At 34.3% G+C, this 10,820-nt stretch overlaps 1 pseudogene; it reads left to right on the plus strand.

The window, feature by feature from the left end:
* The first annotated feature begins 5,062 nt into the window (after positions 1–5,062).
* Positions 5,063–8,515, plus strand: LOC132167773 (chloroplast envelope quinone oxidoreductase homolog; annotated as a pseudogene).
* The last annotated feature ends 2,305 nt before the right edge of the window (positions 8,516–10,820 follow it).

Raw genomic sequence — 10,820 nt, forward strand, 5'->3', positions numbered from 1 at the left:
GGAAGTTGGGATTGAGGTAACACCTACTTAGCACTCTTAGGTGGTTGGTTTGAAATGGTATCTTGCTGAACTTCATCATCTGATTCTACAAAAATAGTTTCGACCATGTATTGATTCATCTCCTTACTACCGAGTGTGTCATTCCCAGGCACATTATCCTCCCTAGCAAAAGAATGTGGCTGATGATCATTATCCTCCCTGACATGAGTAGGCTTCTCAGAAGAACTTAGGCCAACATTTTCTCTATGATTTGGAGTTGTCAATTCTTTGCCCAAAACTTGGTTCAGGTACATGAGCCTCCTATTTGCCATGTCTTGCATCATATTATTAGCTGCCATGTCATTAGGAAAAGTTCGATTGGTAAAGCCATGGGTGGATTCAAAATGGCTAGGCAAAAATTGGTCTTGATATGCATTGTCTTGGCCAGGTGAATTGTTAACTGTTGTAGAAGTAGCAGCTTCAGAATAATATGCCAAAGATTGCAGCTGCGGAGGCTCACAATATGCAAAGAGATTGCTAGGTGCATTTTTTGATGTTGTAGAGGCACTGTAATACCCTGATTGCATATTTAGCCACCAGTTGGTTAACCTGGAATAATTGTCTATAACCTTGTTAGGCTGGTCAAAGTCATTATAGGCACTCACTCCAAACTTATTGGCTAAAGGTTTGTTCTGCAAAGGATCAGAATATGCATCATGTGCAGTTTTGGATGTTGTAGAGGTAGTCGTCCCAGACTTATTGGCTAAAGATTGGTTCTGTAGAGGCTCAGGATAATCATAGAGATAGCTAGGTTCATTTTCTGATGTTGTAGAGTCACTATAATACCCTGATTCCATATTTAGCCACCAGTCGGTTAAATTAGAATAATTGTCAATAACCTTGTCAGGCTGGTCAAGGTCATTATTGGAGACATTATAGGCACTCACCCTAGACTTATTGGCTAAAGATTTGTTCTGCAAAGGATCAGAATATGCATCATGTGCAGTTTTGGATGTTGTAGAGGTAGTCGCCCCAGACTCATTGGCTAAAGATTGGTTCTGCAGAGGCTCAGGATATGCATAGAGATAGCTAGGTGCATTTTTTGATGCTGTAGAGGCACTAGTCCCAGAATCATTGGCCAAAATTAGGGGTTGTTGCAGCTCAGGATATGCATCAGGTTGATGATGCTGATGCTCAGGTGAATTATTGAATGTTGTAGAGGCAGTAGCCCCAATATCATTTCCATTCACATTCATAACTGGCAATCCTTGATCGGAAGTTACCGTCTTTGCAGTCCCATTATTGTTATCCTTCTTGCCGGCTGTCTTTCTATAAACTTTACACAGAACCCAGTTATCCAACTGCCAAAAAAAAATAATAATAATAATAATATATACATATATATTAATAAGAGAAAAACCAAAGCAACCAAGCAAAAATATTGTAGTGAATGAAACATTTTACTTAAGCCTAAATTGTGTTTATATTAATACTAAAATGCATTTTTTTCCCTTTCATTTTTAGATTGATTTCCATCAAAACTATATCATGAATTCTATTTTTATATTAAGTAAAAATCACGCCAACATGCAGTCATGCTTGGATCTTTGCATTATCCCCATCAAGCTAGCTTGCTTTTGTTATCCTCGTTGCTAACTATAAACATCAATGGATCTGACTGATTCTCTTATAGCAATCAATCAATTACCAGTAAACAATGCAATGATTCTTAAAACATTTGATGTGTTTATGCTGATTCTCTTATAGCAACCAATCAATTAATCAAGCCAAAAAACAATGCTATGATTCTTAATTAAAACACTTGATGTTTTTCTGTGATGTCCTTATATTAGAGCCTATTATAAAAAGTAACATGTCAACATTTTTCTATAAATGGGCCGAGCTAAAACATGAATGAGAAATATATATTAAGATAAGATTAAATATTAAAACACATTTATATAGAACAATTCAAAACTCGATACGTACGTACCTTCATGCTTACACCCTTAACCTTTTTATATGGAGGAGCAATGTCTTGGTGTAATTTATATTCATGCATTTTCCATGCGGTTTTCTTTCCCTTTGGAGGCTTTCCTTCATAGTAATCCAGTGACTTTTTAGATCCTCTGATCATACCAACTTGGATGGATATATTGGCGCCAGTTAGTTTCCAATATCCACCAGCTGCTGCTCGATCTGGGCGATCTCCATTCGGGTACTTCCGGTCCCTTGGGGTGAAAAAGTACCACTCCCTTTGTCTAACCAACTTGTACCTTCCTGATTAATATACAAAATAAATAAATAAATAAATAAAAAATCACATGATTCTTTAAGGGTCCGATTGGTAGTGCGTTTTAAAAACATAATGTTTGGGATTACGATTTTAAAAACGCAAATTTTAAAATCGTAGAAAAATCCGTGATTTCTATAAGTTGATTAGGGAGTACTTATTTGAAAAAGTGCGAATTTAAATCGAAATCACAATTTCGCTTAAAACAATATTTGGTCATGAAACTGCAATTATATGATAATGTTATCCAACACTCAATTGATAAAAAAAAAATACTTTTAACATGTTTTACCAAACGCCTATGCAATTTTAAAAAATAGCAATTTTAAAAACGCAATTTTTAAAAATACAATTTTTAAAATTGCACTCCCAAACGGGCCCTAACTCAACATGCATATAACGCTTCACAATTCGGTTCGTGAGAAAGAAAAAGAAAAATAAAAGAAAAAAGTTTAGTATGTGCTACGTTAGACTTTCATACATTAATATATGAAAGTCTATTGTAGCAAAATGACCGAAAACATTTAGTTTGAAAGGTCTGCCGGAAAGCCAAATATATCTATAAAGTCTTTTTGAATGAATTGTGAGCCTTTAAATTTATGAGAAAGTAGTAAATGCATGCACTGCATGCTTAATTGTTTCCGTTGAATAAACCTACCTTTTAATTCCGTAATCAGAAATCAGTCGCCATACTTTTATATATAGCAAAAGCTTTTGCCGTACGAAACGAAAAAGATGAATATATACATACTTAAATTCGTGTATATATATATATATATATATATATACTAGAAACTTAAAAAAGGAAAAGAAAAGAAAAAAGAAAGAAAGAAAAAAGAGTACTGTCCGGCTTACCGGTGAGCTCCTCCGGATGGTGGTCGTAAAGATGAACGTCATGTATCCGGTTAGGAGGTAACGGCTCGTTAAACACCTTGGCCTTCAAGTAACCAATCAACTCTTCCTTGTTAGGCTCAAACAGATAACCGGCCGGGAAAGATTCGAAATATGCGTCGTCAACCTCACCAATTTGCATCATCGCCTTCCCCGGCCCACTATTTTCCTCCATTGTAGACGTAATATTATGCTCTGGATGAACCCGCCACAGAATTTATGTAATTACGTAGCGGTAATATTATTTATTATTTATTATCCTTAATTAATTCCGAAAAATTATCCGAATTATTTGGACTTCCTCGGCTTGGCTTTTATAAGCTCACCGGAGAAAAATTGAATTAGAGTGCTATACTCCTATGAGAACTCTAATTGTCACTTATTATCTTCTAAGTAATTGTTGTCATAATTAATGCAGCACAGACCCACTCCTACACTCTCTCTCATATGATTTTTAAGATTATAATTGGATTTGGATGAATCATTATTAGATTTTGATCTAATGATAATTTTAAACGCTAATTATAAAACGCTGTGACATAAAATTTCATACAAAGTTGGTTTATCACAATTCAGCCTCTAAAAACGTGACATTTGTCCCTTAATATGTGAGAAGTGTATATATATATATTTTAATTGCGTGTGTTGTCCACATGGTTAAAGAACACGATACTTTTTTGTAGGGGTGTCAAGGTGGTTATGGTTAGCGGTTATTGGCAATAACCGCTAACCGTAACCGCCTTAACGGTTAGTAGATTTCACTAACTGCAACCACTAACCGCCTAACGGTTAACGGTTAGCGGTTAACCGCCACTTAACGGTTACTTGTATTTTAAAAAAATTTCCTTAAATATTAAATCATAACCGGTTAATTTTTTTTAAAAAAATAATAATAAATAAAAAATTCAACACAACATATAAAAAAATGTTCAGACAACTGTCACAACATATAATGATAATACATTAATACTTAAATTGTGTTTATAAGTAACACATTGGTCATTAATTGTTTAATCTAATGTCAATTACTTAATTTGATATTATACGAATCATATCATCATTGTACATTAATAATATGATTCACTTGAAGTCTTGAATAAAGTATTTGAATTGTCATTGAATCATATGATTAAGTATTGATATTATACATTTATATTATTCATATGCATATGTAGACTTATATAGACTTATAACATATATAGACTTATAAGTTTATAACATACATTGGAAATAAGTCTCTAGATATTTAATTGTTGTATTACTATGAATTGGTATACTTATGAGTTATGTCATATTATATATGTATAATTTGTTATTATATAATCAAATGATTTAATGATCAATTGATCATGTGATATAATCATATAAATTATAGTGATAATATATTAATACTCAAATTGTGATTAAATTAATTTTTTAAAAAATTGTGATTTAATGATCAAGTGATTATATGATATAATCATATAAATTATAGTGATAATATATTAATACTCAAATTGTGATTTAATTATTTTTAAAAAAAATTGTGATTCAATGATCAAGTGATTATATTATATGTATAAATATTTTTATAATTATAATTATAAAAATATATTATATAAAAAGGCGGTTAGCGGTTACGGTTAGTAAACCCAATAACCGCTAACCGTTAGGCGGTTATAGCGGTTAGGCGGTTAGCGGTTAATACGGTTAAGCGGTTAGTGGTTAGTGAGCGGTTTTTAATCGTCTGCATTGACACCCCTACTTTTTTGAAAGCTGGATTAAAAAAAAAAAAAAAAAAAAAAATATTTGGAGTTTGTTGTTTACAATTTGAGCGGCCTTGGTGAATAATACGTCAAAGGAAAGCGCCAAGCGGTAGCTATTGATATCATCGGGTATACGTGGCGCATTGCTCAGCTGAGGCGCTCTTTCACTGGTAGTTGCTCCATAGCCATTAGCCACACCTCCATAGCATCCCGGCCACACTGATTTTCCTGAATCTCACTCCTTGAAGACTCTCGAATATGGCAGGGCTGGGGCAACTCATGAATGCGGTTCAATACAGTGCCTACGGCGGTGGACCAGATGGTTTGCAGGTTATTCTCTTTCATTTTCCTTGTTTTCTATTTTATATATACTTTACTTTGTTCTTCACACTCTGCTTCCTGAAGTTGTTGGATCCTCCAGATATTGGACTTGGAGGGTCAAGATGTAGTCAAAAGATGAAGCTTTGAATTAGATAGTTTGAGAATTGGGTTTTGGGTGAGGACCCAGTTGGTAATTTTATGCAATTCTTTCTTATCTCATGGTGGAATAACTTAGAATGGTCTTTATGGGGTGTTTGGATGTCCCATGGGAATTGGGTTTGCCATAGAGATTATGTTAGTTTACAAATGGTTTCGAAAATGGTTGCATATGTTTTTTTATATGAGGGGTTGTTTTGTGAGAATGATATTGGTTCTGTTATATTCTTAATTCTTAAGGATTTGACTCTCATTCTCTCCTTCCCATTCCCAATACCTTGTTTAGTTTGTTAACTTAAATTCTATAAGATTTGTTGCGCTTTGCACGATGTCCCGAGAATCTAGTCGGGGCGAAGCCTTGGATATCCTAGTTATAAAAAAAAAACTTAATTCTATAAGATTTGTATCAGAAAATTTTACATCAACACAAGGCTAGATGGGGAAATTTTCTGTTTTTTTTTTTTTTTGGTTACAGCTTCTAAAGTCATGGACACAAAATTTATGTTGGTATTTAAATATCAGGATTCAGGACCTTTTGTTATGGCACTGAGTTGTCTTTTTAGTTTTGCTGCTTGTTTTACAAAGCAATGAAGCCACTGATAAATATGATTAAGAATTCATGGCTACCTTAACTGAATCTTTTGTGAATTCCTGGCTTGTTTGCAGCATGTTGAAGTTCCAGTTCCCACTCCAAAAAAGAATGAGGTTTTGCTGAAAGTAGAAGCAGTTAGTCTAAATCCATTTGATTGGAAAGTTCAGAAAGGCATGATACGCCCATTTCTTCCTCGCAAGTTCCCTCACATACCCTCACATACCTGGTAAATCACTTTTGATGGTGGTTGCTTCAAATAATGAGTCTTTTCTGAGACAACCTTTTCCTTTGGGGATGTATTAAATCTATACATTATATAATTGGGGTCATAAAGTATCTTTTCGATGCTATAGTTCTTTTGGTCATTGCTATAGTTCTGCTATTGCAAAATTTTTAAAAGCATTCTAGTGTTAGCTAAAGAAATTCCTTGTTGGAGCAGCTTCTGATGTTGCAGGTGAGGTTATAGAGGTCGGACCGGAAGTGAAAAATTTCAAAGCTGGTGATAAAGTTGTAGCTATGGGTAACGTCTTGGTAAGCTTGTGGATTATTCATTTGGTTTGTTAACCTGTTAGCTTAATTTGAGATTTTTAGCACTTCTAACTCTTTATTATCATTAAGGACTAAAAAGAAGATTCCAATGATGGGTGATTACGAACTATTTTATATTGTCAATTGGTCATTCAAGTTATTTCAAGGAGAAAATTGTAGGATTTATTTGTTCCCTTCATGAAATTTCAGAGAATGACTGATTCATGTGTTTACTTTCAGCAGGATCAGAATTAGACACCTCTTTCATGCATGCTTAGCCTATGTTACTTGGTTCATCATGATCCTTTGATGTTCCGGAACCATGTTATTTCACACACTCAGCGCAAAGACTCCAAATAAACTTTCTTTTATAATTTCCAATCGGCTTTGATGCTACCTAAATTAAGGAACTTATGGCCATTTTTAGTGCTTTAGCAGAAGTGGGTGAGATAGGTCCATGCAAACCTTGCAATGTGCAAAATACAAACATCAATAGTTCATTGATTTGTCCAGAAACAAAAACAAAATAAAATAAAAATAGCTTTCCTACTGTTTTATGGTTATCAAATACTGTAAATTTTGGTTATCTTGAAAAGTATGAGCGTGGCGAATAAATGTTTTTACCTGTGGATTCTGATGGGTACCAAACAGTAGCACATATATTTTCGGAAGATTAGTATGTATCACGCAAGCAGAAATGTGAGAAATTTGGAACTTCTTTAAGACTCTAAGAGTATTTAATGAAAAGCTTTTGCAGCATTTGTAATGATCAGTTGCTTTTCAGTGTATGGAGGACGATGGTTTCCTCTTTCATTCACATCGTTCTTTGAGTTTCACTAGCATTATATAGCCTAAAACTCCTTACAAATGTATTGTTTCTTCATGGTAGTGTAGACTTGAGGACCTGCATGGTTGCATACTTGCAAGACTTGCCTATTCTAACTTTCTGATTTTGGGATGACACATAGCTGGCCTCTTCCAAGACTTGCCTATTCTAACATGCTTTTGGTTTGTTAGCCTGTAATATGCCATGCATCAATTTTTATTATCTAATTGCGTGATGTCGGTTATGGTTCTGGAATTATATAAATGAATGACAGAATGGAGGTGGACTAGCTGAGTTTGCTGTCACCAATGAAAGCTTGACAGTTGCAAGACTACCTCAACTTTCAGCAGCCGAAGTTGTAGGCCTCTCCATTGCAGGCTTGACGGCTCACCAGGCTGTCACCCAAGCTGCCGGTATCAAGCTTGATGGCAATGGCAAAAAGGCAAACATTCTGATAACTGCTGCTTCAGGTGGCGTAGGTCACTATGCAGTTCAACTGGCCAAGCTGGGGAATGCTCACGTGACAGCCACTTGTGGTGCCCGCAACATTCAACTTGTCAAGAGCTTAGGGGCTGATGAGGTTCTTGACTACAAGACCCCAGATGGAGCAGCTTTGAGGAGCCCATCTGGTCAAAAATATGATGCCGTAATTCACTGTGCAATAGGAATTCCTTGGTCTACTTTTGAGCCTAATTTGAGCCCAAATGGGAAGGTAATTGATATTACTCCTGGTCCTAGTGCCTTTCTGACTTTTGCCCTGAAGAAAGTTACCTTCTCTAAGAAGCAGCTGCTGCCACTGTTGTTAATTCCCAAGGGTGAGAACCTACAGTATCTTGTTAACTTGGTGAAGGAAGGGAAGCTCAAGACAGTGATTGACTCAAAATATCCTTTGGCCAAGGCCAGAGATGCTTGGGCTAAGAGTATTGATGGCCATGCAACTGGGAAGATCATTGTTGAACCTGTAGAAAAGTTGAATTAAGTGATTAAATTTACGTCTTCCTATCGTTTTAAACTTTTGAGATTACTGATGATTTAACAGAACTTGATGTAATTAAATGAAAAGTTTGTGTATATATAGAGACAGGTCTATGGCGGAAAAGAAGGCATCCGGGGCTGTTTGCTTTGGCCCTGGTAAGTTTGTGCGACCTGACACTACAAAATGACAAGTTCAGGTTTCATTTTCATGTTGAGTCTATAGTCATGTTTTTTCTTATTTGCCTACTCTCGCACATCTTTTTCATTGAAACTCAAGCTTTTGCACAAAAAAAAAAAAGTTTTGAAAACGTAAATATAAGAATAAATTTTCTAATCTGGCTTAAATGAAGAAAAGCAACAATTGAATTTCTGTATTGCAAATTAGATTGTTTGAATATGCCTTTGTAATGGGTAGCCTGTTGATGCTCAATTAATTGTGCATACTTTAACCTCATGTTTTAGGTAAGAGATTACATACGTTTATAAATGCATCAAACGAATATTTGCTTATTATGTGGTTTATAATAATTGAACATATGGCGTGGACTGTCATATACGGATGTGGTACATGTATATGATTTCAAAATTCATGCGTGGCATAAAAATTCATGATTTTTTTAACATTCGGTCAAAAGAAAGAACATTGAGACTAACACAACGAATTAATTTATACACTTTCCAAAGGAAATATGATATCATGAAAATTTTCCCTCTCCAAAGGTTGATTGGCTCAAAGCTCACAAGGGTTCAAAATCTCCACATTTGTTATTCACTAGATTTCTAAATCGTCTCAATCCTTAATAAAGAAATATGTTTATGTGGCTTAGTGCATGTGCAATAAATTGAGCATGGCAACAATGAAATTATTTAGTATGGGTAGCATAATGAACTTAAAATATAAATCTCATGCTAATTATTATTATTATTATTATTATTTTCTTTTAAACAAAACAACGTGAAACCAACAAATAACACAAAACTCATAAACATCAATAATGTTCCTCCCCCCAACTAAAACTTACATTGTCCCTAATGAAACGACAAGAAGCAAGTAAGTAACAATTAAGGAGAGTACTTTGACGTAGTGAACACAACTGATACTTATTGTTGTGAATATGATTGCAAATCAAAGTATTTGCGTAGCAGAAGAAATCCAATTCTCATGCCAAGATCCTTTATGAAGAACATGTGAAGAACCATTGCTATTTAAAACTAAATTTCAAGAATGAAGAACACTTATTTGGATATCAACAGCCACTCTTGACTTTGGGAAAAAATCTTTTTTGCTTTTCCAAGAACATGCTCTTTGTTGTTCAAGAACACGAAGAACAATTTCTTCTTTCTTTACTTCATTTGGAGGAATTTTTGGTGGATGCTTTCCCAATTGGTTCAGTGCGGTGGGGCATGCATATCAACTATCTACCAAAAGGTGTAAGTGTGATGGGAACACCCCGTTTGACAAATGAGTTTGTTTCACCATGAGTGAAATGTAAGGTTGACGTTATAATTGGGTTTGAAAAATCGTTTTACACCCTAATTTGTAACAAGCCATGAATATCTTAACCTTAACAAAATTCAGATTAATAAAATTATCAACTTTAAAGCTAAATATCACATATATCAATACTAAAATCATAGTAAGTACTAAGTATAAAATAATTCAGCACAGTTTAGTGGCGAAGTGAAAACGTTTTGAAGAGTGTGTATTGGGAGCCAACCAATATGTATGTATGTACTAGGTAAGTATAGTGTCTTTTCATAAATGAATAGTATAATGATCGAATTCTAAATATACTATAAATGAATAGTATAATGATCACATTCTAAATATTCTAAATATTTATGCATGTCAAATAAACACTTTTTCAAAACTTTTAGTATTGTTGCCTTGACGTAATATATCATGACTAGGGAATCATCCCCTTCACTTGTCCATTTGAAACTAATTAAGTCCTTTCGAGTATACAAGTTTTTTTTTTGAAACCACAAAGCATAAAAAAATATTTCTAAATGAATATTGAAATCTTATTAAAAGGATATTACTTAACCCAAAAGGCACTAACTCAAAAAATGATCATAGTTCCAAAAGTCACAACTATTAAACAATACATATTTGAATCAAATTACTTTAATAATAAATCAATTTTGTACAAGATATATGGGCTAAGCCTTAATCATCTTTTTTATTATACATCAAACCAAAAAGTTTCAAAACTGGATGAAAATCCATGGCTTCCAAATGTATTAGAAATGTTTTGCTAGTGATGGTGGAGTTGCTTGTTCTTATTCTCTTAAAAGTGCAAGCTATTAGCCTTTCTCATCTCTCTTTACGTCCCTCTACACCTCCCATACTGCTTCATTGTTTCCCTAAACTTGATAAAGTTCAAACTAATGACCTTACCCCTAACTCTTTCAGTACCTCTCCACTGCCCATCCTGTATCTTACTCCTCTGAACTTGATGAAGTTCAAGAAAAAATACATCTATGCATTGCTGAACAAATTAGATTTTGTGA

The sequence above is a fragment of the Corylus avellana genome, chromosome ca1 (genome assembly GCF_901000735.1).
Source record: "Corylus avellana chromosome ca1, CavTom2PMs-1.0".
NCBI classification, from domain to species: domain Eukaryota; kingdom Viridiplantae; phylum Streptophyta; class Magnoliopsida; order Fagales; family Betulaceae; genus Corylus; species Corylus avellana.